This window comes from Hemicordylus capensis, chromosome 1, assembly GCF_027244095.1.
Source record: "Hemicordylus capensis ecotype Gifberg chromosome 1, rHemCap1.1.pri, whole genome shotgun sequence".
Taxonomy (NCBI): domain Eukaryota; kingdom Metazoa; phylum Chordata; class Lepidosauria; order Squamata; family Cordylidae; genus Hemicordylus; species Hemicordylus capensis.
The window spans coordinates 428,476,005-428,503,675 of NC_069657.1; the positions used below are offsets into that span (position 1 = coordinate 428,476,005).

Genomic DNA, 27,671 nt, shown 5'->3' on the forward strand with positions numbered 1-27,671 from the left:
AATTAGCACATTCATCTTGCTCAAATTTGCTATCCCTCATCCAGCCCATTGGTATTCACAATAGAGCACATTCAGCCACTGGACACTTCTGGTGAGGAAGGTCTAAACAGAGCTATGGGACTCTCCCCAGATTTTATTTAAAGGGGTCATTTCCAGAGTAACGCCTTTGGAGAGGGGAAAAATGGGGAGCCTGCTCTGAACATAAATAAAATAAAATAAAATAAAATAAAATAAAATAAAATAAAATAATACTTTATTTGTTAGCAGCCCCATAACAAATTATTCCCTGGCTTGCTCACAACACAACATTAGAAATGTCCAATAGCAGTGATGGCACTGCAAAAGATGACCTACCATTTTAAGAAATGGCCACACCTCTTTGAGATAATCAACTAGTTTACGTAAACGGTATGAATCCTGTGCCCAAATTATCTGTTGAAATGACTGATTCCTCAGAAACCATTAGCATTAAGGGCCTGGTTAAAATGGCTTCACCATGCCAGCTCTGTAATATTCACGGAAAATCGCATCTGTAGCACAGCTGGAGCAGCTGTGTTGGAAAATCAATCATTTTCTGGCAACTGAGCAACTGATTTTCCATCAATCACTACACAAGGCATTCTGTTCGGTTTATAAAACACATAAATTCTGCAAATGCAATAAGTGGCTTCGAACTGCTGCAGCAAGAGATAAAAGACAGCTTGAAAGCTGCTATCAGGATTAATTTGAAAGACGCTGTATTTATACGCACCTGAAATGCAGCATTACAATAATAAACAGATGAACAGCTCGACGTGATTAGCTTTTTAAGATCGGCAGTGCCAAGAGAGAGGACCAGAAATGAAGGCTTTTCTCTTCCATTACAAACATCTTGTGCTACATGACTATGTAATTTCTCTTCCTGATAAAATAGCCATTCATGGTAACAGTTATTTCTGAGCGTGCCAAGAACTCATAAATCCCTTGCAAATTCCTTCATCTTAGGCCATTTTCTAGTGTTTTATTGGCCTATCTCATCTCATCAAACTGGACTGCAACTCTTATTGTTTTGTTGAGATTACACCAGTTAGTGTCATCATTTTTCATATATATTCCTTTGCACCAATAGCAAAAAGTACATTTTTTGTGAGACAAATCTTACAAGGATAAATGTGTTTAGTGCTAGGGCTCAGCAGTATCTATCATAAGCACACGGGATAGCACAGAACTTCTGTCTCTTGGTTCTAATGAAATTCTGGAAGCTTCAGTGCAGCCATGGGACAGACAACTGTTCACTGGGATTGCTTGTTGCACAGGGAAAGACAACTCCAGAGAGCAATTGCCTGCCACTACCAGTTATTTTAAGAGCTAGTGGAGAGGGAAAGCGGGAGGATATTTTCAGCCTATGCATGGCCTTAAATGTTGAATTCCAATCCAATGCAAAGCTACTTTGAGACTGTTGGGAGTGGTGACATGGCCTCTCCCAGCTGCTGGGTCAGGAGTGTCAGGTCAGATTGTGTTGGAATACCAACACTGTTGGCGGAAATCCATGCCCAACCTCCCTCCATCCTCACCTGTCGTGCCCTCTCCTCCTTCCCCTCCCTTACCTGAGACCAGGTGGGGGTTGGGAGACTGCAATCCTTATGTCCTCTTTGCTCCATACAGAGTGCTAAGCCAGCAGCCTCGCCATTCACCTTCCAGAGAAGCTCCTCTGTAAGAGGCATAGGTTTTCCCCCTTTAAGTTCCTTTTAGGTCCCCAAGCAATGCCAGGGATTGTTGGAGTCATAGTCCCTCCACTTAAAAAAAACCCAAAACCAAAAACCTACAGTTCTCACAATCCCTGGTAACACTTGGGGACCTAAAAGGAACTTTTTAAAAAACACCACCTTTTACACAGATAATGTGCTAAGGTTGGTGACATAGTGGCTGCATTCGCATGTAACACAGAACCAAAGGTCCAATGGACCTATGGTTCTGCACCCCCATCCCTCCTGTCTGAATTTAGATGTACTGAAAAGCAGGCTCTCTGCAGTCTGTGAGACTGCAGAGAGGCTGGAGAGCTGGCTGTGTGGGCTTCCTTCTTTACTGAATGACAGCCCACACAGCCAATCACACCACGTGCAGGAGGCGCTTCCTCCCTTGACTCTGGTTCCAGGGGAAGCAACCTGAGGTTCTGAATTCAGATGTACCACAGGCTGCCTGGAACCTTGGGTTGCAGTGACAAAGCTCACTACAACCCAAGGGTTCAGTCTGTAGTACTAAATCTGGGAAACCTGCGGTTTCATCACTGCAAATAACCCGGGTTGCCCCCATTCGGACATGGCATCTGCAGAACCACAGGCCCAATCAACTGCGGTTCTGCGTTATGTGCGGATGCACCCCATGTATGCTTCACAACCCTCGAGAACATATCTTTGGGTGAAACAGAGGGCTTCGTGGAGAAGGGGAAGGCATCAGCAATTGTTGCTTCCCTGCTGCTGCAGCGGTGCAGTTATAGTTGGGAAGGTTAGTTAAGTTGCTCTCTTGCCGCACTGGCCTGTCCTTGCTCTGTATGACAGCCAGTTCCTTTAACCCTCTTCTCACAAAAGCCTCTGCACATTTCTTAATCGTCCCGGGTTTCCTCCAGTGTAAAGCAACCCTTTTCTCATGGGAGCCAAAAGTGTGGCTTCTGGGGGTGTGGCCAATGGACATGCCAGAATCAGGGAGGATGGCCAATAGGCACAATCCTGCTCCCCTCTCCCCCCATTCAGTAAACACAAGCATTGCATGAGAAGAAAGTGTTTAAAGCTGAAAGAAGGCTGTTGTCTGAATAATGAAATTTGAGGCCTGAAATGCTTCATGTGACTCCATTTTTCCATCGCGCACAGAGTTCTATTTGCAATTACACAACCCAGAAGGAGAAATTAAGTTGTACTGCATTAGTGACTAACTGTACCCTTCAGAAATTCTGATTGCAGGCCTTTCCTGTCGCACAGAAGACACACAAATGCAGCGGCACATTTTAATTACCTGTCAGGGACTAAATAAAAGATTTGTTTTATTGAATTCTCCCTGGGTGCGTAACATAACTATGGAAACAATCCGAAAACCAATTGCCTCTTCATTTACAGGCTCCTAAAGAGCTATTAAAACATAAAAGTGAACTATATAAAACCTTTTTGAAGTTTTATTTTTCTTTAATGTCAGGACTTTCTTTTCACCTGTTGGACAATTGTTCATGTAAATATTCACTGCAGCTTGATGAACTGTGTCATTCTGGGCTGATTTTTATTTTCTTCAGATAATGTTTTAAATGAAAATGTAACCGTGTTTTCCACAACTGACAACTTTCTATAAGGTAAAAAACAGAAAAGGTGTGGAAGAGGGCAACCAAGATGATCAGGGGCCTAGAGCACCTTCCTTGTGAGGCAAGGCTACAACACCTGGGGCTTTTTAGTTTAGAAAAAAGACGACTGCAGTGAGACATGATAGAGGTCTATAAAATCATGCATGGTGTGGAGAAAGTGGATAGAGAGAAATTCTTCTCTCTCAGGGGTCATCCCATGAAATTGATGGGAATTAGTCAGACACTAATTCTCTATCACTTTTATTTATGTAGAAGATTTCTATTCTGCCTTTCCATCAAAGATTTGTCTCCAAGGTGACTTACAATACTATTTAAAACAACAGAGTGGTTAGAGTGTTGGACTAAGTCCAGGTTGACCTGAGTTCAAGTCCCCATTCAGCCATGAAACTCACTGGGTGACTCTGGGCCAGTCACGTATCTCTCAGCCTAAGCTACCTCACAGGGTTGTTGTGAGGATTCACACAACCATGTATGAATCATGTTCTGGGCTCCTTGGAGGAAGAACAGGATCTAAATGTAAAAAATAAAAATAAATTTTTAAAAGAAAGTTAAAAGAGCAGCACATATTACAGCAGAAAACAAATACATTTAAGAACTGTCAAAAGCCTGAGTAAATTTTCAGCCTGAAAAGCCAATGGTTTTGGAGTATGTATTATCCTGAGTAAGATGATTGGGTCATGCCACCCAGAACTCTCTGCTCTGTCTGCCAGTGGCCAATCCAATCCACGTCCCAGACAATGGTCTTTCCTATTGCCTAGTTCCTAATCATTTTTAACTGGAGGTGCTGGGGGGAACCTTCTGAGAATCAAGGCATCATTGAACGTAGGACCTTCGTCTGCATGCAAAGCATGCGCACCACAATGGTGTTATGGCCCTCCTCAATTTGATAGTTGTAACTTGGGCAATTTTTCACAACATGGAAATAGTGGCCAACCTCCAAACCAAGCAGTGTTGTTGAGGATGCTGTGCATGCTACAGAATAAGATCAATTTCCATCAGTTTCCCTTTCCCTCTGAAGCCTTCTGTGTGACCATCAGAGATATATTTTTGGGAGTCACTGTCAGTTTCAGAGGAAAAGGCAGATTGACGAAAAATCACCCCTCCCCTGTAGTGCATGCACAGCGTTGCCACGCCAGCACTTAATTAGTCTTGATCTTGGCCATTGTTTTAATTATTATTTCTAGAAAATATAATGTGTGAAGAGCAAAAACTTAAAAAAAAAAAAGTATTAAAAATCTAGACGGAAAGATAGACTCATTATTCTATCTCATAAGAAAAGAATATCCCCGTTTAAGTTGAGAATGTTCTCTCTCTCTCTCTCCTCCCCCAACTCCCCCCCCCGCCCATTTCAGCTGTACAATTGTCATATGTAGCTAAGGAAATAATTTGCACATTTCTGCATTCACATGTGGATAAGCCTCCCTCCCCTTCACTGTGCATAGGTAAATGCGCTCCCCATAGAGACCCTGATTATCAGATTATCTCAAAGATGCCGCATTTTTAATTTCTCTCAGTTTCTTATAAACTCTGCTAATAAAATCTGCACCCTGTGGAATCCCCTCTGCTCATTAGCTATTATCCACCCTCCAGCGACAAAAGTCTGTTTACATTACAAAAGAGATGATAAAAGATGCTTCACACCAGCTCCCCGGCTCCTATGGGAGATGCGTCACCAGCCTCTGCCTTCTAACTATCCCTTCACCTGACTTTCAGCTGCCCTAGGATAGATTTTCCTTCATTTAGGTTCTATCGGACTTTTAACAAACCACTACAACTACCTTGGATCAATTTCTTAAATCACAGTTTAATTATTTAACGGGAGTGTGCTTTTGCTCTCTGTTGAAATCGCAATCTCTACCCCCCACAGAACAACATTAAATCATTGTTTAATCCTTATTACTGCCTTAGGCCTCCTTTCCTGCTGCGGCACTGCAGAAACTTAATTTCAATATTTACCACTTAGATCACTTAAGGGCTGTCAGCTTTAATAACATTTTATCAATTGGATACTTATATTATTCACAGTTTCATAAAAATAACAAGGCCAGGTTCTGCATTTCAATCATTTCTGAGCTAGCTCTGCCAACAGCTCAGGGAGTTTATTAGTGTTTGTATGTAACGTGAGTGTTTTTCTTAAGCAATATGGATAGTGCAGAATTTACTGAAGGGTAAATCAGTGTTGCAACTGAAGATTACAATTGCAAAACACAAAAGTTAAAAGCTTTGAATTAAAAAAACCCACACCTCTTGTTTATGCTGGTTGCAGGGTTATTCTAAAGCCAAGTCTCTTTGGGGGATATGGAGCTATCATGTTTTCCATTTCCTTCTTGAACTAATATGGCATTCCTCAATGAAAGTGTTGTGCTGATCTTCCACCATCATTCGAACATAGCAAAGCACAGAGGTCATTCGAATGACCAGCCATACCTGGATAGGGCAGGACAAACCCAGGTAGGGCTGGTCGTGTGAAGCCCCAGGATCGCTCCCAATCCCGCTTCTCCTCCCCTGGGTAGCCCTGATTTAAAACCCAGGCTTAAAGTGAGGTAGGAGGACAAGTGCCTCTTACCTCACTCACCTCACTGGTCATCTGGAGCTCTGCACTGCTGGAAGCTGTTCCCAGTCTGCCGGCAAGCATGTTGATCATAGATCCAGGGGGAAGGAGCGACCAGGCAGCACAGAACTTTCCCAATGCACTGTGCTCCTCTCGTGTTGCATTGTGGAATATCTGGCAGCCCAGCTGCCTTCCCCCCTACTCTTGATTGCCACCGTGCTGCTCGTGTGGACATCCGGATGGTGGAACCCTGATTGGATTCTGGTCCTCTCCTGCCTTCCTCCTAGCCCAGCCACTTGTGGTTGTGTGAACAAGCTTATAGTATATCAAACATTATACTAGTAGATTGTATATCAAACACAATAGGATATCGAACAAAGCATTGCACATCGAGTCAGTCCATGGTCCATCTATTATCTTGATTGCAAAATTGCAGTACAACGGAGGATGGGGCCATACCTCAGTGGTAGAGTGTCTGCTTAACAGACCTGTGCAGCCTAAAAAATGTCAGATCTGATCTGACCCAACCCGACCCAAAAGAAAAATCATTGGAAAGGATGGCATGGACCCCAGATTGTCCCGTGGGATTGTGCTGGATCAGAAAGCCAAAATTTCTCCACATTCTTTTCAAACCAAGTTAAAGGACCACCTTCTCAGATGGAGACGCTGAGTTGGTCATTTCATTTTTAAATGGCCTACACAGCTGAGAGGTGGCAAGATGTCCACTTAATTTTCCAACAGCCAGCACACCACGACTCCGATAAGAGATGCTGGGCTGACCATTCCGTTTTTAAATGGCCCATGTGGCACCTCTCATTTGATTGGTGGCTCACTGACCATTTAATGTGTTCAGACAGGAATGTTGGGATTTCCTGGAATTCCACTATGACAGGAAGGATTATTGTTCGAGTCCCAACCATTTTGGGTCCCTAATGTCATGTCAGAACTCCTTCCAATTATGGCTGACCAAGGGTGTATTGGTCTCACATGCCTGTCAGACTGACACAACTGCACAGTCCTATTGCTTGGCATGCAGAAGGTCCCAGACTCAATCCCTGAACGGTCCAGGTAGGGCTAACAAAATATTTCTGCCTGAAGCCCTGGAGAGCCACTGAGAGTCAGAGTAGACAATGCTGAGCTAGCGGAATTAATAGCCTGACTCAGGAGCAGGAAGCTATGTTCCTATGCATTCTGCAAAAAAGCACCACTTCTAAAAAAATGCAGTAAGATGCAATCCGCGGTAGAAGCTGAGTGTCACATATTGCATTATGTTTTTAATGTATGTGTATAAAAGATACATATCCCAGCAGTTGCCAAAAGCAGCAGAGAAAGCAATGAGGACGATGGCAAAGGGAGGGGGAGTGGCAAAGGCTTGAAGGGCTGCTCAGACAGACTTGTTGGCTGCTATGGGGAGAGCAGGGATCTAATAACGTTTATTATCTTTGTTCATACATCCTTCATTCCCTGAGTTCCCACATGCTCAATACCCCATAGAACATTGCTCCTTGAAACCGCAGCCTTGATGAGGCTATCCACACAACCAAAAAGTGGGTAGGATAAGTGTCCTACCCAGGTTTGGGAGATGTGCATGCTCCCAACTTTTGGTTGTGTGGGAGCAAACAACTAGGTAGGATGATGGAGAAGTGATTGTATGGGAGACAGGAGCTGAGTAGGATGGTGCTGTCCTACCCAGCTTTCCTACCCAGCTTTTGACCAAGGTAGGAGGAAAAGCTGTCTTACCCAGCTCTTGTCTCCCACAAAAACAGGTCTCCCTCCTCCTACCTAGTAGTTTGCTCACACACAACCAAACATTGGGAGCGTGCACAGCTCTCAAACTGGGGTAGGACAGTTGTCAAACTGGGGTAGGACAGTTATCCTACCCAGTTTTCGGTTGTGTGAACAGCCTTACTATGTTCTATGTGTGTACAGGTGTCTGCACACATGTCGACGCTTTGGTTTGGATGACTGTACATGCATTCATTTTTAAAATGAACCTGGGTACAGGCCCTTGAAATATAGGGCAAAAATAGGAAGTGCATTGCTGTATATGTGTCAAATATAATGTGTGAACAGAACTAGTCATCCTTCCAAATAGCTGTCTTTACTTCTCTGAAAGAAGTTGCACAACTGTTTCTTTGTTGTTAACTCTTTGCCAGATTGATGCTTTGATTGATTGATTGATTAATCAATCAATCAATTAATTATATAGACTATGAGTCATGCTTCCCCAGGTGGCATCCAATTGGCTGCTGCCACTTTTTGATGACACGGAGAGCCATAGCAGTTGAGTATGAAATGAGAGAGCCAGAGGCAGACAACTGTGGGATGGAGTGTCTCAGGAGGAGGAAAAAGAAGGGGTGTGGAGGAACAAGGCCTAGACCTCTTGGCTTTGTAAATGAGGCCTGGTATTGCAAATTCATGGTATTATTAATTTATTTGAAATCCCCAGACCTCTTGTTGTAAATAAGCCCTTGTATTATTGTATTAATATTCTGAAAACTCTTCTTTATTGTAAATAAGACAATGAGGTGGGTCTCACGATCAATGAGACCCACCTTGAGAGGGTTAGCGTGGAAAGCGAGCTTAGCCTGCTCTCCCTGCACACGAGCAGGGAGGCAGGCCTGGGCAGCCGGATCAGCTGCCCACAAAACTGCCGGCTCCATTACAGAGCCGGCAGGATCTGGGAGGATCAGGGGCTGCGTGGCCCCCAGAAGCTCCAGCATGCCCTGCACAAGTGCACAGGGCATGCTGGAGAGCCCCCCGAGTCTGCTTTTAAGCCTCCCGATTGGGGGTCTACTCGTGAGTTGCCGCAACACGAAGCCGCACTGCGGCAACTCACAATCGTAGAGCCCAGGTTAGCGGAGCACTCGTTCCACTAACCTGGGCTTAGGGGAGGGTTCTTTAAGTGGGTTAACCACTTGGAGGCCACCGGGATCGCCTGCAAGCCTGGTGGTTCTCATGGTCAGGCAATATCGGGCTAGGGCCCCCCCCCCACCCGATTTCGCCTGATCGTGAGAATAGCCTCTGTGTTTTTAAAATGCTTGCAAGTCCCTGTGTATATGGGGCAAAAATTGGCAGGATCAAGAGTTCATGCCTGCTGTATTTTAGTTTCACTTTGAGAATGTCAGTTTGACAGTTTGGTTTTGGAGGGAAAGGAAGTTTTGAGAAATGGAGGGAACTTTGAATTACACTGATTGGGTTGTTTAAAAAACTGTTGGAGCAAAATTTGTGTCTATATAGAAGTGAGGCAAGTTGAGTTTGGAGGCTTTGAGAAGAAGAGTTCAAGAGTTAGTTGAAGTTTGAGTCCTGGAAGAAAGTAAGATGAAGTCAGAATCCAAAGAAGTCAGAAAGAATCACCTAGAAGCAGTCAGAATTCGTTGATAGGAGAGTCCAATAGTTGATGCTGGAGTTGGAAAGAGTTGAAGTTGCAGTCAAAGCTGGAAAAGTTGGAGTCTGGAGAGAGACTACAGAACTGAAGAATTGCTGGCACAGAGCTGTTAAAATCACTGGCAGAGAGGTGTAATCTCTGCAGAGCTGAAATAACATAGAACTGGGAAAGAACAGAATCTGAGGCAAAATGGAAGAAAAGCCAGAGTTGCTAAAGGTGTTCATCAAGGACTCTGTTAGGGCTCAGTGAGAGCCAGGTTAGTGGGTGCATTTTTGACCAAATTTTGTTTATTCCTTATGCTCTTTTGGTTAATGTTTTTTTGTACTAAACTTGTGAAGAAACTGTTGATTTAAAATCGAACTATTTGCCAAGTAAAATTACTCATTTATCTTTAAAAGAAAAACTGTAGCTTTTGTTCACTCCACCCCACCTAAAGGCCTTACCACTCTACTTAAGTTTGTTTTTGCAACAGAAGTTTAAAAGGCTGTTGTGGTAGACTCTGCCTAGAGCACAGAGACGTCTACTTGGTGGCAGGGGTTAAACTAGTTATTGTCAGGGAGATCCATGTCTCGTGTTAGCAGCAGGGTGGATGCCTCCACATGTGGTGACAAAGCAGTGGGATAGACAGCGATTCCTCTACAAGGGGCCACAAGAAATGAGAGGGGAGATGGTGCCATGGGGCCTATAGAAGGGAAATGAGGGTTCATGCTCACCTGCCCTTGGAACTCTTGATTCATTTAAGCATTGCAATCCTTAAGCCAAGTTTAGGATAGCTCCCTGACTCCCTAAGAACATATATGTCATTGGAATTTCAGCTTGGGTGTGCCATCCATCAGGCAGTGGGATTGAGACAGAAGTGCCCGATAGGACAAGCCCATCCTGACTGATTGTGAAATTCCAGTTCAACTGAACTCCAGTAAGACGGCTGGAGCGCAAATGGAGTAGGACTCATCTTGAATTCGATAAGACACAGCATAGAGTCCATTTGAAGGCCTATGCTGTGGCAGTACATGCAGCAAGGCAGCTATTTTAGTCTGTGCATATCGCATCTACAAGTTCTCATCCAGGAGAGCGGTTCCAGATTATTAGGGGCTTAACTCAAGCTTTTTCTTTTTTTCAAATCTGTTTCTGGAAACAATGTCTCACTATGATGCATTCAGTGATTTCTTTGCAGATAAAACCTCTCACATTCAGGCTGATCTGGACTCCACTATTTCTGTAGGGCCAGTTAGGGAGGTTTCCAGCAATCCCTCCTGCAATAATAGATTAGATCCATTTCCATGTGACTCCTGAGGATGTGGACAAGCTGCTTGAAGTGGTACAGCCTGCTACCTGTTCTTTGGATCCTTGCCCAACACGGCTGATTTCATCTTGCAGAGAGGTTGTTGGACCTGGCTTAGTTGATATCATTAATACCCCTCTGTTTGGAGGGGCCAAGTTTGTTTATTTATTTATTCATTCAGTTTATATACCACCCTTCCTAAAGTGGCTCAGGGTGGTTTACATTAAAATAAAAAACACAGAATAAAACAATTTAAAAACAACAACATTTCAACCAGATTAAAATTAAAACTGAAATTAAAAACCAGGCTAAAAAGATGGGTCTTTAAGGCTCTCCTAAAGGCCAAGTAAGATAATCCTCTTATATCCATGGGGAGCGTGTTTCACAACTCAGGGGTGACAACTGAGAAGGCCCGATACCAGGTCACCCTGGTGGCACCCAAAGACAGACCCCTCCTTATTATCTTAATGAGGGGTGAAGATCTTGTAGAGAAAGGTTCTCTCTCAGGTAACCCAGACCTAAGCCATTCAGAGCTGTAAAGGTAATAACCAGTATTTTGTACATTGCCCAGAAATGTACTGTATCTGTAGCCAATGCAATAAGAACAGGCATAATGTGGTCTCTCCAGGATACCCCAGGGACCAATCTGGCTGCTGCATTTTGAACTAACTGAAGGTCCTGAACTATGTACAAAGGCAGCCCTACATAGAGCACATTGCAGTAGACCAACCTGGAGATTACCAGCTGTGTGCCTCTGTTTCCAGGTCATTCTCCTCAAGCAATGGGCAGAGTTGTCACAATCACAGTTGGTAAAAGCACTCCTTGGCCACAGCCTCAACCTGAGCCACCAGGATGAGGCCCAGGTCCAAGAGCACTCCCAAGCTATGGACCTGTTCTTTCTGGGGGAGTGTAACCTCATCCAGAACAGGAGGTTCTATCCCATCTTGCAGATTACGACCCCCAACAATGAGCACCTTCATCTTGCTTGCTTGAATACAGCTTTAGTTTATTATCACTCATCCAGCCCATTAATTGCATGTAGGTAGGCATTTAAGGGGCTAATGCCATTTCCTGATATTGATGACAAGGAGAAATAGATTTGGGTGTCATCAGCATATTGAGAACACTCAGCACCAAATCCCGATGACCTCATTCAACTGTTTCATTCAAAGCATTTGGGGACAGAATGGAGCCCTGAGAGACGCCATACAGCAGTTCCTGTTCTGAAGAGCAACTGTCACAAAGTGCCAGCATCTGAAATCTACCTGAGATATAGGAGCAGAACCACTGTAAAACAGTGCCTCCTATCCCCAAATCCCTCAGACGATCCAGAAGGATATCCTGGTCAATAGTATTGAAAGCTGCTGAGAGATCCAAAATAAGCAACAGAGCCATACTCCCAGCAGAGCCCTGTATATTAAAAGGGCTCTCCATAGCCATTGCTTAGAACTAAGATTTGGACCCCAATCAGAAAAATAGGCAGAAGTTTGGGATAACTTTCTCGAGCTTAAATATGATAAGAGTCTTTTTCACGTACCTATATCCATAGATACAAGGATGTGTATTTCTCTTCCTTTCCTCCCCCCCCCCGTTTTCTTCACTATCTTCCTTCTCTTTCTTTCCCTTTGTTTCTCCCTCTTTTTCTCCACCCCCCCCCCAGCTGATGTGGTGGGAGGATGTGGATTTGGGGTAGGCAGGGCTGATTTAGGGCAGGTAGGGGAGGAGGGGAAATGACCATGTTGTAAATCACATATTCCCTTGCAATTAAAACAAAAGTGTTAATAGGGTGTGTGTGTGTGTGTGTGTGTGTGTGTGTGTGTGTGTGTGTGTCTGTTTAAATGGAAGGAGGTGATCTGTCAGCAGAAGAAAGCAGGTCATATGGTGAATGCAGAGAGAAAGCAAGTTTACCTGTGAAAGCAGATGGACTTGCATGGAAGTAGGAAGTCAGGGCAGGTCTCTCGCCTCTTTTCCTCCCTGGGTCTCTGGTAGTGCAGTCTTCTGCTATTCTCTGAGAGACAAAGGGCTCTGACTTTCCATACTTATCTTCCAAACAGGACTGATGTCCCAGGGAATACCATCACCAGTATGATGATGCACTCCTTTGCTGGCACAGAGCTCCACACCTTTGCAAACAGCACAGGCAGGGTGTGCAGTGATACGGAAGCAGCAAGCGCACCTCTCCCTCGGATTGGTGGATCTCTGTGCCGAATGTAACCCAGTGTTGGAATGTGGCTCTTGATGCTTTTTTGGCTGCATTGCTCCCCCCGCCCCCACTTTATACTTACAGAAAATATAGATGTTTCTGTGCCATGTTGTATCTAAGGAGATCATGTGACTCAACTGCCTATTCTTTTTACCGGTGACTTTAACAGGAAGACCAGGAAGTTAGCAAGTTTTAGGGCTCCCTTGGTTGTGAATATGACATATTTCAGACTGAGGTTTGTAAAGGCTTGAAAATGTCCATAGAATGGCCCTCGTTGATGTTTATGCAGAGAGGGGGGATTTTGTGTGGAGCAAGGAAGAGGCAGTTTGTTGGGGATAGCTAAAGGGTTAAGCACTGAGGGAGAGGAGGAGTCAGTTATTCTCTGGTTTAGTACAGGGACCTGGTACCTACACCAGTCCCATGTGGGAAGGTTTGTGGTGGGGCTGGCTGTGGAGGCCACAGGCATCCTTTATCGGGGGATGGGGTGTCCCCTTCCACACAGGATCCCACACCACTCTTTTTTCAGGGCCCAGGTGTTTCAGCAATGTGGGAGACGGGCCTGCCTGGGCTGGTGTGGTGAGCTGGGGTCCTGCACCTTGACCTGATCTTCCTGCAACCGCCACCACTGAAGAACCTGGGTATACCACTGCCCAAACGGATGCTACCAAACCCCAGCCAATGCCCCAAAAGGATGCTACCAAACCCCAGCCAGTGGGGTGTCAGGTCTGAGACCAGACTGCTTGAGAGGCAGGCAGGGATCTCTGCCCTGTCCTAATCTTGTGACCATATCTAGAGACCTGTCCTGAGCAAGGCCTGTGGCTTTTTTGTCATCTGGATGGCCTTCCACTCACGCATTTTTTCACATCAGGCTCTGGTAGCAGCAGGGTTCTCATATCAGGCTTTGATAGTGGCAGTGTTGCCCGCTGGGTTTCGTTATGCACTCCTTCTGAATCGGAGCTGCTTTGGTGGCAGCTGCTGAGGGGTCCAATGCCTCAACACTAATGAGTATGGGTCGCTGGTGCTTGAGAGCGTATAAGGGTTACGTACAAAGGGGCTTATTCCTTTAGCAAGACCCTGTGAGGGAGAATAACTGAAGTTTCCCTTTTTTCCAGACACCCCAAGGGAGATGTGGATGGCCTCCGTGGATTGTGGGTCACAACATCCACTTCTGGGCCCACAGGAACATCAAGGACCCAAATCTAGAACTGGCACCGGAGGCAAGTGTGTACTGGGCCTGCAGGAGGAGCATGGTTCGGGATGAGGCAATGCCTGTGATGCCTGACCTGGTAGAGAACCTCAATGTGAATGACCTCATCAGGTCATCTGGCCTAGATGTTATTTCCTTCCTGCCATGAAACATGGTGGAAATAACCAAGTTGTTCCTCAAGGCAATAGCAGTCTTTGTGAAAATGCTGCCCTGTAGGGGCGTGGCTATAACTGAATGGGGGTGTGTGTGTGCATGCGTGTGCATGCACAAATGTCCCTGGGCCACTGAGGGAAAGTGTGGCCTGCCGGCTGAGTGACATCTTGCTCTCTAAACTTGCTATGCCCCTGCTGCCCCAGGGCCTCCGAGAAGCCCATAGGCAGAGGGTGAGGGCTTGCCCCCTCTCATGCCATTGCTCCCCTACAACTGGTATTTAGTGGCATCTTGCCTCTGAGGAAGCTACACGTGGGTGACCTGTGGATTCGGATCGGGAGCCTGCGAGACTGGAGGCTTCGCCAGCCCCTGCAGTTCTTCCCTACTCCTCCAGGGCTAGCCAAGTCACCCTTTATGGGGGTTATGAGGGGATTTTACCCACAATTGGCCCTGGGGATTGGCCCTTGGATTCCGCCCTCATCAGAACGGAGTCCCCCATTGGCAACATGATTTGGCTAACTGGCTTTCACCACAACCTTGAGGGCAGGGATAGCTGGATCAGATGGCAACAATGGCAGTAATTAGGAAAGAGAGGCCAGATGGTGCAGAGAGTCTGTTTTGGCCCGTGTCTATTACCTCGCTGTGACCTGTTAGGATTCCTGTTTGGCTTTGGATTCCCTCTCTCAGCAGTTAACAGCTTCTGTGGTCACCTTCATGTGGTCGGAGTCTCCACCCACAGTCTTACTCCAATAAAACCTAGCATTGCAGAAGTCACAGGCGTAGGGCCATGTGAGGAAATGCAGAGCCAGAAAATAGATTGACAGGCCCTGAGAGAAACCCTGCACTGGGTCCTCTGACGATGGTGTGCAGGGATTCACAACCTCTGGTGGCACACGCTGCGTCCCCTCCCTCCCACCTCCTGATGACACCTGGGAAAGCATACTGGGCAGTGCAGAAGATGCCAAATGGGCATTCTCCCAAGCCCTTGCATCACCACAGGGACCCCTGGAGGAAGCCAAATCAGGCCTGGAAGCTAGGGATGTGCATGAACCAGTTCAGCGGTCTGGTGTTTGGACCGATTCAGCAGTGGGGGGGTTACCTTTACAGAGCAGGGAGAGTGCCCTTACACCACCCCGCCCCCAGGGTCAGGCACTTCCAGTTTGATGCTGACTGGGGCTGCAAGGTGGTACCGCAGGAGCCCTGCGCCAGCAGTTTTGGTGGTAGCACCAGCAGGAGAAACACGGCCGGGGGCAGGATAATGGCACCCTCCCTGCTCCTTAAAGGTCCCCTCCACTGTCAAACTGTCCAACCAACAGTTCATGCACCATCCCTACTAGAAGTCTTTTGAAAGCGGGGGGGGGGGCGCTCAAAGCATTCGGGAGTCAGGATGTAATTAAAGTTGTGCAACCATGCATAAGGCAATAGTCTTTTTTGACATTGTTTTGGAAGTAGTCAAATAATCAGGGGTGGTTTCTTTGTATGGGATATATATATATATATATAGTTTGTATAATTTTGATAGTCCCTTAATGCTGCCGCCGCCGCCATCATTATCATGATCAATTTTCTGTTATTTTATTTCTTCTTCTGTTTATTATTATGTCTCTGTTACTGTTATGATTTTGATGGCTATGTTTTCCACTTTGTTGTTATTTTTGAGACTATTTAAAATTTTGCTATGGGCATCCTTGGGGACCCATAATGAGGTCAAAAGTTGGGGTATAAGTGTTTTTAAATAAATACATAAATACTGAGTCTCAGTTTCATGTGACAATGCTAAATTAGTTTGTTTTCTAAATATGGAAAGGAGCTTTCTAGATAAATCGTAATTTGGTGGGCTGGGGGCATACCTCAGTGGTAGAGCATCTGCTTTACATGCAGAAGGTCCCAGCTGAATTCCTGGCATCTCCCGGTAGGGCTGGGAAAGAGCCTGATCTGAAATCTTGGAGAGCTGCTGCCAGTCAGAGGAGACAAATCCAGAGCTAGATAGACCAAGTGCCAGGCTCAATATATGGCAACTTGCTCTGTGCCTAACTTGCTCAGATCTGTCTTGCTTAATCACACTACAAGTTTGTCAAGGCTAACATCCAGTCTCTAGCTATGGCCAGCCAGATGCCAGAGACACTAATGTTTCCAATCATTTCCTTCTCCACCGCCCCCAACATCCAATGCAAAACACTGGGGTATGATTCAGAAATATAAAAGAAATCCATTGCACATTTAACTGAAGGCTGAACCACAAGTTGGTAATAAAGTACTACTGTATCAAACTTTTTAATGGTCACTCGGTGGGACATAGGAGAGAAGGCAGCTCCGCATGTTGCTTAGCCAGCCAACCATGCCTTTAACAAAAAGCAGGTGCTTCTAGAGGGAAGTCCTGTAATTTGCTGGTTTATTCACGTCATGCTCAATTCCGCACCATTTTCTCAGAATGCACCTCCAGCAGAGACTGTTCATGTGGCCTCAATTGGATGCAACAATCCAGATGGCAGTCCAGCTAGTCTGCCTCCTATCAACTGGAGCACGGCTTGCTCAAGTTTCTTCTTTCACTGCACATAAAAAGTAGAGCCAGGCCATGTACACACTGGAGCCCAGGGGAGACCTTGGCATTGACACTGTCCATAGCCTAGGTGTTCTTTGCCATCTCCTAAACGTGCTCTGAGGGTTTCTCTTTTTAAATAAGCACAAGCAGATCAAAGGCGGCAAATAAATAGAGGTTGGTAGCATGACCATCTTGTTAAGTAAGTCTATGAACCAACTTAATATCAGGACTAAACTCTCCTTGCAAATGCACTTTTGAACAGGGCATTTCAAACGTTCCTAGGAGGAGACAAAAGTGAGTTGCACTTCTGTTCACCATGCTTCTTAGGAACATAGGAAGCTGCCATATACTGAGTCAGACCATTGGTCTATCTAGATCAGTAGTGTCTTCACAGACCGGCAGTGGCTTCTCCAAGGTTGCAGGCAGGAATCTCTCTCAGCCCTATCTTGGAGATGCCAGGGAGGGAACTTGGAACCTTCTGCTCTTCCCAGAGTGGCTCTATCCCCTGAGGGGAATATCCTACAGTGCTTACACTTCTAGTCTCCCATTCATATGCAACCAGGACAGACCCTGCTTAACTAAGGGGACAAGTCATGCGTGCTACCACAAGACCAGCTCTTTTCTTACGTCCTAGGTTCAATCCTTGGCATCTCCAGGTAGGGCTGGGAAGAACTCTTGTCTGAAACCTTGGAGAAGACACTGCCAGTCAGTGTAGACAATACTGAACTAGATGAACCAATGTTCTGACTCTTCGAAATCTGAGCTTAAGTATGGTGTCCCTCAAGGCTCCATACTTTCTCCAATGCTTTTTAACATCTACATGAAACCGCTGGGAGAGATCATCAGGGGATTTGGAGCTGGCTATTACCAGTACACTGATGACACCCAGATCTACTTCTTCTTGTCAGGTTCTTCAGGAGCTGGCATATTGTCCCTAAATGCCTGCCTGGAAGCAATAATGGGCTGGATGAGGGAGAATAAACTGAAACTGAACCCAGATAAGACAGAGGTACTTATTGTGTGGGGTCAGAAGTCCAGAGACAATTTTGACCTACCTGTTCTGGACGGGGTCACACTTCCCCAAAAGGAACAGGTTTGCTGTCTGGGAGTACTTCTGGATCCACACCTCTCCCTGGTTTCTCAGGTTCAGGCGGTGGCCAGAGGTGCTTTCTATCAGCTTCTGCTGATACGTCAGCTGCATCCATTTCTCGAGATCAGTGACCTCAAAACAGTGGTACATTTGTTGATAACCTCCAGACTTGAATTCTGTAATGCGCTCTACGTGGGGCTGCCTTTGTACGTCGTCTGGAAACTTCAGATTGTTCAGAATGTGGCAGCCAGGCTGGTCTCCAGATCATCTTGGAGAGACCACATTACTCCCTTGCTGATGGAGTTACACTGGCTGTCAATAAGTTTTCGGGCAAAATTCAAAATGCTAGTTATAACTTATAAAGACCTAGTCGGCTTAGGCCCTGGGTATCTAAGAGCGTCTTCTTCACTACGAGCCCCACCGTCCATTGAGGTCATCTGAGGAGGTCCATCTCCAGTTACCACCAGCTCGTCTGGTGGCTACACAGAGATGGGCCTTCTCGATCGCTGCCCCGAGATTGTGGAATGCGCTCCCTGTTGAGTTGCAATCCTCCCCGTCTCTGACTATTTTAAAAAAACACCTCAAGACCCATCTCTTCACCCAAGCTTTTTAGCTTTTTAGCTTTGTAGGTTTTAATTTTATACTGATTTTAAATTATTTTGTTTTAACCTTATTATGTATTTTAATTGTTTTTATCTCATTGTTAACCAACCAGAGATGAAAGTTTGGGCGGTCTATAAATTTGATAAATAAATATATATATATATATATATATATAAATATATATAGCAGGACCACCACTTTGAAAGATGCCTTTTTGCTCAGTGAGCAGGTGTTAGCAGTTCACTACCAAAATAAGCCTTTTCAAGATTGGTCATGACCCCTTTATAAAAGTCAAAGTTGGCTTGTGGAAGAGAAAGGACCAAATCATCTTATTAAAGGAGACACACTGGCTGCTGATATGTTTCCGGGCAAAATACAAGATGCTGGTTATAACCTATAAAGCCCTAAAAAGCTTGGGCCCTGGGTATTTAAGAGAATGCCTTTGTCGTCATGAACCCCACTGCCCACTGAGATAATCTGCAGAGGTCCATCTACATTTGCCACCGGCTCATCTGGTGGCCACTCAGGGACGGGCCTTCTCCGCTGCTGCCCCGAGGCTTTGAAATGTGCTCCCTAGTGAAAAAAGAGCCTCCCCATCTCTGACAGCTTTTAAAAAGTCTTTAAAGATGCATCTTCTCACCCTGGCTTTTAATTAATATTGTTTTAATGGTTTTAATGCTGTTTTAAAATATTCTTTTAAAAAATTTAAATTGCTGTAATGTTTTAAACTTTTCTTTTTTGTTTTAACTAATGTTTTACTTTGGTTTTTATTTTGTTGTAAACCACCCAGATATGTTTGGGCAGTATCGAAATGTGTTAATAAATAAATAAATAAATATCTTGTTGAACAGTAAGCTACACAACCCAGCAGATACACTGCCAGAGCAGTGCTCCCTTCTGTGGCAATATCCAGCTTCTGCATCTCCCTGATTGACTCTGACCATGGTCCTGACACATGGCCCTGTAGACTGTCTGAGATATCCCCTGTCTCAGAAGGGATCATGGCATCACCTGGAGCAAGACAGTAGGTGACGTCCATCAGACTAGCTAAACATCTCATTGCCTTGCCCCAGGGCAAGGGCTCCAAAGGTTTTTGTTAGCCTTCAAGTGGGACAGGGATAGAGAATGGAAAGTCTCACCACACTACAGATGTGACAAATATTTATATACCGTTTTTCAACAAAAGTTCCCAAAGTGTTTTGCATAGATATCAATCAATCAATCAATCAATCAATCAATGAATCAATGAATCCCGCCACTAACAGAGATCCAGTTGGCGGGGGGACTAGAGACAGGGCCTTTTCGGTTGTGGCCCCTTGGCTTTGGAACACCTCCCCTGAAGAGCTTCGCCATGCTTCCTCCCTCAGTCTTTTTAAAACACACCTTTTTAAGAAGGCTTTTTAATGCTCCATTATTGTTTTGTTATATCTGGTAGGTTCTTTAGCTTTTATCATTTTCAGTTTCAATTTGAACCTAATAATTGTGGTTTTTAAGCTTTTTATTTTTTTATTTTTAGTTAATGTTATTACTTTTATTGCATCTGTGTCTATCACTGCTGTGAGCCGCCCTGAGGAGTAGTGCACTGGAGGGGCGGGGTATACATATGTTAATAAACAAACAAACAAACAAACAAACAAATAAATGACTCCTTGTCCCCAAAGGGCTCACAATCTAAATAAGAAGCATAAGGTGGATACCAGCAACAGCCACTGGAGGGAGTGGAGAAGGGGTGGTGGAAGGGAAGGGGTGCTTAATCATTCCAAGAGGCTATTCTCATGATGGGGGGAAACCGGGCTAAAGGAGCCCAGTCCAGTTTTCCCCCATCATGAGAACCACTGGGCTCGCGGGTGAGCCCGGTAGTTCTCTGGTGGCTAGCCTGCCAAAGTAGCCCTCCCCTTAGGGAGGTTAGCAGAGTGAGCACTCCGCTAACCTCATTTTAGTGATTGTGAGTCGCCATGGCGCGACTCTGTCCTGCAGCAACTTGCAAGGAGACCCCTGCCGGAAGGCTAAAACAAGCCTCCCCGGTCCCGGGAGTGTCCCCAGGATGCCTTGTGCACTTGCACAGGGCATCTTGGGACTTCCGGGGGCCAAGGGGCCCCAATCCTCGCAGCCCCTACCGGCTCCACAGGTGATCGTCTGCAGGGAGACTGGGCTAAGCCCGCTCTCCTTGCTGAACACTCCCAGGCTATACACACCGCTCATGTGTAGATCCTCCAAGTCTGCTATTTTTCTTCACATCCCTCACCCTCAGACAGTTCTCCCCACTTGACTAGAAAACTGGAGCCAGTTGGGGTGTTGTTGTTGTTGTTGTTGTTGGAGCAATTACAAGAGCAGCAGGATGGGAGAGTTAAGTGCCTCGACCTACTGCTTCTCCTCTTCAAATGCCTCCCCACTTCCATTTTGCATGTTGGATACAAGCTGTCAAGACCTACCTCGCTGCCTGGTTCCTCCTGTGATGTCTGGTTTCTGCCTTGTTGCCTGGGTCCTGTCTTGCTGTTTGCCTCCTCTCTTCATTAGTCCTGCTGGTGTCCCAGCTCTGCTGTGGATTGACCTTAGCAGTGGATACAAGTACAGGTTTGGGTATATTGTTTTCTGGCTACCACCTACCTACGGCCAAAGTTGGCAACTCTCTTAAAATTAAAAACTCAATTCTCATGAGTCCCCCCCCCCAATTCAAATCAACACAAAATGTTTATGAGAATATCACTCAGCTCTAAAATCAGATTTATCTTCCCCCTCACATTTGAAGTGGTGTGCTTCACATAATAGGCTTGCATGCTCATTCAGCTGTTTACTTCTCTTACCATGCATCATACATTCAGCCAGGCACACTGAGTGACTGTCCTACCCTTAAAAAAAAAACTAATTGTGAGCCACTTTCAATATGTCTCCTTTTCTTAATTTAATACCCTCGGAAAGACATAATTGGGCCGGAGGGGAGAGTTTCCCCTCAAACAGTGAATTTCCTCTATAAACACAAACACAGAGGCAAGCTAATACAGTGAGGGAATATGGGATTAATTTTGAAATTGTCTTATTAGTGGATTGTTGTCCATCAATAATTGCCTTATATTTTCCCAAGGCCCTGTCTTTATTGGAATCTGGCAAGCGCATCTGCCTACGGAGTCTCTCAATCAGTCCTAACAGCTGGGAGGGTCTTTGGAGAAACCACAATTGTAAGCCTACTGGGGCACGTTGTTACACAAAGCAATATAGACCAGGCACACAAATCAGAACAATCCGTGCTTCATTTATAACATTTGAGTTACTAAACTCTGTCCGATAGCAGTGAATTGACTATTTCTTAACAGAGTCGCTCTTGTTCTTTTGGCTTGCAAAAGTGAATGCAAGCAAAAGTAAAACCCAGTAGATCTCATCCAAAGCACTGCATCAGCTTAAACATCACCGTGAGTTATGGCAGAATTGCTTCTTCCACAGTAAGATGTATTCCCGCAGGGAGTTGTTATCAGAAGCATGCAACTGCTAGGATTTTATAAGGGGCTCTGAGGCTAACGGGAGCATAAAACAAAAATTAAGCAGAGAGCAAAGGAGCAAGGAAGTTATAGAATGACTTCATTTAATTGATAAATGGTATTCTCAATGACCTAAAGAAAAGTTACCTCTTCCATTTCTAAATGCAACCAACGTTCACCCAAAGAGTACGAATCCTGGGAATAATCTACTGAGATGTTCTTCTGCAGAAGTCATATTGAAAGGAAAGGATGGATCAAAGGCATATTGGGACATTTCTTTTTCTTTTTTAAAAAACCAAGTTCTAAGTGGTGTGTTCCCTCTATCTGGTGCTAGGATGCACATCTATCCTGTTCAGTAAAAAAAGAAACAAGAGGTAAATAGGCAATCCCCTGCCCAATCCACCCATTGCATGAGGAAGGGATATTTAATTATGTATATCCCCTTTTTAAAAAAAGGTTCAGTGTACAAAATAATAAACCAGCCAAGACTAGAACCTGATTCAAAATCTGCCCATTGGGTCACCATGAAACCTCATGGTCTAAATAGGGTCGATGGTATCATTCTTTGATCCCTAATTAAACTATGATAACCAAAGTTCTCCGTTTATGGAAGGCTGATTTCCAGCCATTTATTTATAGTATTTTAATCCCACCTTTTTTCCAAAGAGATCAGAGTAGCATAAATGGTTATCTTTCTCTCAACAAACTTGCAAGGTAGAACAAGCTCCTGTCAATTATTCCCTTCCCATGTAGACTATGTAGACAGAGTCATCAGGAATGTAACCCAGTAGAAGTGCACCTGCTTTGCATGAAGGAGGCCCAGATTCAGTCCCTGGCATCTCCAGGTAGAGCTTGGAAAAATCCTGAAACTCTGGAGTGCCACCACCAGTCAGAAGAGACGACAATACTGAGCTAAATGGACCACTTTATAAGGCAGCTTCCTATATAACCTGTGATAGTAGCACGGCACTCATTGGGCTTGCCCCTAATGTTGCCATCATGCTCCTCTGGCCCCACCCCAACACATTAGCCAGAAGTTCTAAACATGATGCTTATACATGTATTGCTGTACACACGAAGGTGTTCTATGTGATCAGAGTCCCTGATCCAGCTCTAGACTAATCGGTGCCCTTTGAAAAAACTGAAATTGGTGCCTCCCCATGAAAAATACAAAGATCATCAAAAGGGTTGGGTTTTTGGTTTGTTTTTTTTAAAGAAAGAGGATAATTTTGTTCCCTCCTTTAAATGAACTTTTTTTTGGTATGAAATAACAAATATGTGTATTATACACAGTCTCAGCAGACATGGTCTCACTCCGCACACCAGGCATTTCGTCTATGTGTGCAAAGGGTAAATGAAAGGTGCTATAGCATTGATCTTCAGTATTTTTCAAGCAGGGATCACTTGGGCCAAAGACAAGCAAACAAAAAGCTTCAGTGTGAGATCCATTTTGCGCTGTGCTGACCTCTGCACAGTTCTGCACTTTCCTTTGTGCTGAGAGAGTGCTTTATGAGAGACGGAGACCTCTCTCAAGAGCTCTATGGGGAAAGCTCTGGGCAGGGCTACACTTCCCAACACTCTGTGAACGCCTTCCAAGATGGTGCAGGGGCTCCAGAGAGCTCCGTTTATCTCAAGGGAGCCTCCTCTCCATGCTGGACGAAGTGCAGCACTGCATGGTGAAAATGGTAATCTCCATATGGTGCTGGGGGACTGTGCAGAGCTTTCAGCTTTGGCTCAAACTTCACACAGGCCTAATAAACGACAATTCAGGAAGCTGCACTTAGGGCTGATGGGAGCTGCCATGGACCCTCAGGCCTTACCGTGAAGAACACTGGGCTAGAGTATCTCCTCCACGAAAATCCGATGAGCTTTATAGTTGATATTTGAACCCAGGATCTCACCAGTACTCCTACGACACTCTGAGGTCATTCACATGACTGGGCGGGTGGGGTGGCAGACAAAGAGAAGGCTACTTAAATTCACTTCACCCCCAGCAGACCTCTCTCCCAGACAATCCGTGATGCAGGAGATGGGCACTCTAGGCATACAACTCTGTGTCGGCTGTGACTAAACATAGCCCCAGTGAACACACGATCCCGGAGCCCAGGTTAAGGGCTCACTCGAGTGCTTAACCCTTGCTAAGAGCTGGGTTTAAAAATGGAGTTCAGTGGTGCTGCCTCACTAGGATTGGGCATGCTCCCAGGAGTTCTCACACACAGCCTAACCCAGACTGGGCTTCCCTAGCCTGGGTTAGGGTGCACATGAGAATAGCCTTTCTAATCGCTACATGACATTCACTCCGTCTTTATATCTGTCTGGCCAGCAATTTTTTTAAAAGAACACGTATATTTCTGACGTTACTTCATTTACAAAAAATTGCGGGGGTGTGTGTGTGTGTTGTATTATAATAGAAGAAATATGTCCTAATGCCATTTTGCACTTATATGTATATTCTTGCTCTGAAATGCACATGTTGAACTATCCTTTCCAGCCCCTGACACTACAGGCCAATTGTACTTTACAGACAATAAATAATTACAGAACAAATATCACTGCTTATAAATGACATGTACAATGTTTGCAATATATCGGTCTTGGGCTTCTTTGTGAAGAAAAAACAAAACAGCGCAGCTCCGAGATGAATCACTTGCATTCCATTTTTTAAAAGAGCCACAAACATATGTTTTTCACTTATGGTAAATGCCATAAAATAAATGACATCACTTCTTACAGCTCACCCTCATTCCCATGGGGAAAATCCCTACCATTTGGCCCCAAGAAAGCTTGCAAAATGTTAAGCTGCTGCAGTCTCCAGCTACTTACTAACACGTCCATTAAAATCAATGAAACAACTTTGGAATATGTGATTTGAGAATTTTATTCCTAGGTCACAAATCACCAGGAATAACCCACTGGGCTGTTTTCCTGTGAAATTCCTATTCATTTCAAAGTGGCTTGCACAGAGGACTTACTCAGCAAATATGCTCCTAAGGGTGGAACTAGGCATTGATTTATTTTTATTTTATCTTATTTCTATTTCCAAAAGCACTGGAAATGGTATGACCTAATGGACACATAAATAGAGCACCTGCAGGTGAGAGGGAGATACCAGCAAAATCAGGATTAACTGCAAATACACTGGTTTCACAAAAATCTGAAGGAAAGAATCCTAAGGGGGCACCCCCTCCTCCCCGCAAAAACCTGTCCAATGTAATTCAATGGGGTAGAATGTTCAAGGATTCAGAGGGCATTTAACAGAAAACCAGAGGGGTGGCGCTAATGGAACTCAGTGGTAAGGTGGTGGGGAGGAGGGCTTGAACAAAGAGTGGGAAATTTCTCAGCTTGAAGAATAAGACATTCAAAACGCATTCTACATCTGAGGGGGAAAGGTATGTAAAACTTTTGTTTTCTCACTAGCCATTTCACAACTTTGTGTTCCTGAGCGGGAAAGGATTTGACACATTTTAAGCACTTAGTGTGGGGGTCACCCCTCAAATTATTGCTAGAATTTATATCGCACTCAATTTACATTGAGTCTTCAAGATGCTTTGCACACATTATCTTGCTTTAATACTCACAACAACCCTGTTGGGTAGACTGGTATTTAAATCAAATTGCAGATGAAAGCAGAACTCCGTGGCCTGAAGCCGAGGAGTGCATGGCAGAAGTGTGACTTGAATCAGAGACTTCCTAATTCATAGCTCAGTCTCTTAGACACCATGCAACACAAGAAACCCCTGCCCCCACCAAAAACTGCCCCCTGTTGAATTTTCTACTTATGCTCCTGTAATATGTAATACAATTGGTCCTCACATAATTATGCTGAGTTTTTCTCCGCCCTCACCAGTGGCAACCAATAGGGATGTGCATAAAACCGGTTCTCCCGGTTCGGTTCGGGTCCGAACCGGGTCCGGACCGGACCGGGGTGGTTCGGTTTTGGTTTTGCCAGACCACCCCCCCGGTCCGGTTCGGTTTCGAACCGGTTCGGATCCGAACCGAACCGGTTCGGATCACAAAAAGTGGCTGGTTTTGAAGGGGACATTGTGTTCTACCTGCCACCCAAATTTCAAGTCGATTGGACCTTCCTCTGATTTTTTACAAATTTTTTTCAAAAAATAAATTTTTGCCCATAACTCACAATGTGGAGCCCTTAGGGGCAAAAAAGCTGGGGTGGGTGGTAGCCACCCATGGGTGTCCTCCACCCCAAAAATCCCAAGGCAATTGGTGGCTCCTAGTATTATTGGTGAATTTCTGAAGAAAATTTTTTTTCCCATTGGCTAGAATGGGGGTTCGGGGCTGCCCCAGACCCACCTCTGTGGGGTGGCAGCACCCCCAAAGTGGGTCCGGGGCCATGGCAAAAATGCCCTCAGTCCCTCCCAGCAATCCCCGTAGAGATAGGAGTGATGGTTCTGTTGTTTTTCTGAGGTATTCTGAGTGTAGATTCTATGATAGCTTATGAGATTTCCAATGAGACACCATGAATCCACTCTCATTTGCTATCACAGAATCCACACTCACTCAGAACACCTCAGAAAAACAACAGAACCATCACTCCTATCTCTACGGGGATTGCTGGGAGGGACTGAGGGCATTTTTGCCATGGCCCCGGACCCACTTTGGCGGTGCTGCCACCCCACAGAGGCGGGTCTGGGGCAGCCCCGAACCCCCATTCTAGCCAATGGGAAAAAAAAATTTCTTCAGAAATTCACCAATAATACTAGGAGCAACCCAACAATTGCCACCCCATCTTTTTGGCCCCTCTCTCTGGGCGCCCTAACACGTAACACCTAGTCAGTCCATCTTAATGCCTACCTACTACCACCACTCCTATCCAAGCAAGTAAGAGGAGGACACTCAGAGAGACAACACCCACTCTCTGATCTAACAAAAAGGCCACTGCTGTGCTGCCTGCCAGCACAGCAGCAGCAGCGGAGCAGCACACTAAGCACAAGAGCAGCACACACAGAGAAGAAGCAGGAGGCGGAGCAGCAGAGCAGCAGACCTGCCGCTCTGCATGATGGGTGACGTGATGCCCAAAGGAACCACCGCCTCACTCAGTGCCTGCCACTGACTAGGCCCGACAGACAGAAGCCAGCCAACCTGCTCTGCTCTGCTCTGATGCTCCCCATGGATGATGCACACACACCCTACATCTGCATCCCAATGACCAGACCAGACCAGACCAAGTGCGCAGAGTCAGCACAGGCCAGCAGCCACCAGCCCAGCAACAACAACAGCTACTACTGCTACCACCACAACCAGTGTTGCCGCTACAATAACATTCCCAGTCCAGTCACGCGCGCCACAGCCTGAGCCTAGCACACAGCCAACAGGTGCTGCCAGCCAGTGCCTGGCAAGCCCAGCCAACATGAGGAGGAGAGAGCTAACAAGTAGACGGCGCACGCACATCACCAACCCATCACGACGGCGCAACTGCAAGGGGAGAGGGCACAATTACAGGCAGGAGGAGGAGGAGGAGGAGGAGGAGGAGGCGGGCGAGGCAATCCTAGCACAGATTTGAAAGTTTAAAATCCACCAGGACATCTTCTAGAATCTAGACTTCTGTTTTTTCTACCACCAGCTGTAGTGTCTAGTTAGTCAGTGTGCTGTGCAGCTGAGCTGAGCTGAGCTGAGCTGCATGTGAGGAAGGGTGATTGTAGCTAGTTCTTTAGTTTCAGCAGACTGAGCATTGAGCATGGGCAGTGGCCTTGGGAAGCAACACAATTACACGACACTCACCTGCTGCTGCTGGTTCTAGAAGTTGCCTCTTCTCGTCTTCACCTCTTCGTGTGTGTGTGTGTGTGTGTGTGCAGTGAGTGCATGCCTTTTGCCTTGCTGGAAAGAAATGCTTCTCTGG

The 27,671-nt window shown here is 45.5% G+C and overlaps 1 long non-coding RNA gene across 1 annotated transcript; it reads right to left on the reverse strand.

Annotated features, from left to right (window-relative positions):
• Window positions 1–3,701: 3,701 nt before the first annotated feature.
• LOC128340193 (uncharacterized) lies at window positions 3,702–27,624 on the reverse strand. Its single transcript, XR_008313515.1, has 4 exons — window positions 27,554–27,624; window positions 21,962–22,162; window positions 20,774–20,892; window positions 3,702–3,835 (listed from the first exon to the last, which is right to left on the reverse strand). It is a non-coding gene; the product is annotated as an uncharacterized LOC128340193 (long non-coding RNA).
• Window positions 27,625–27,671: the final 47 nt, after the last annotated feature.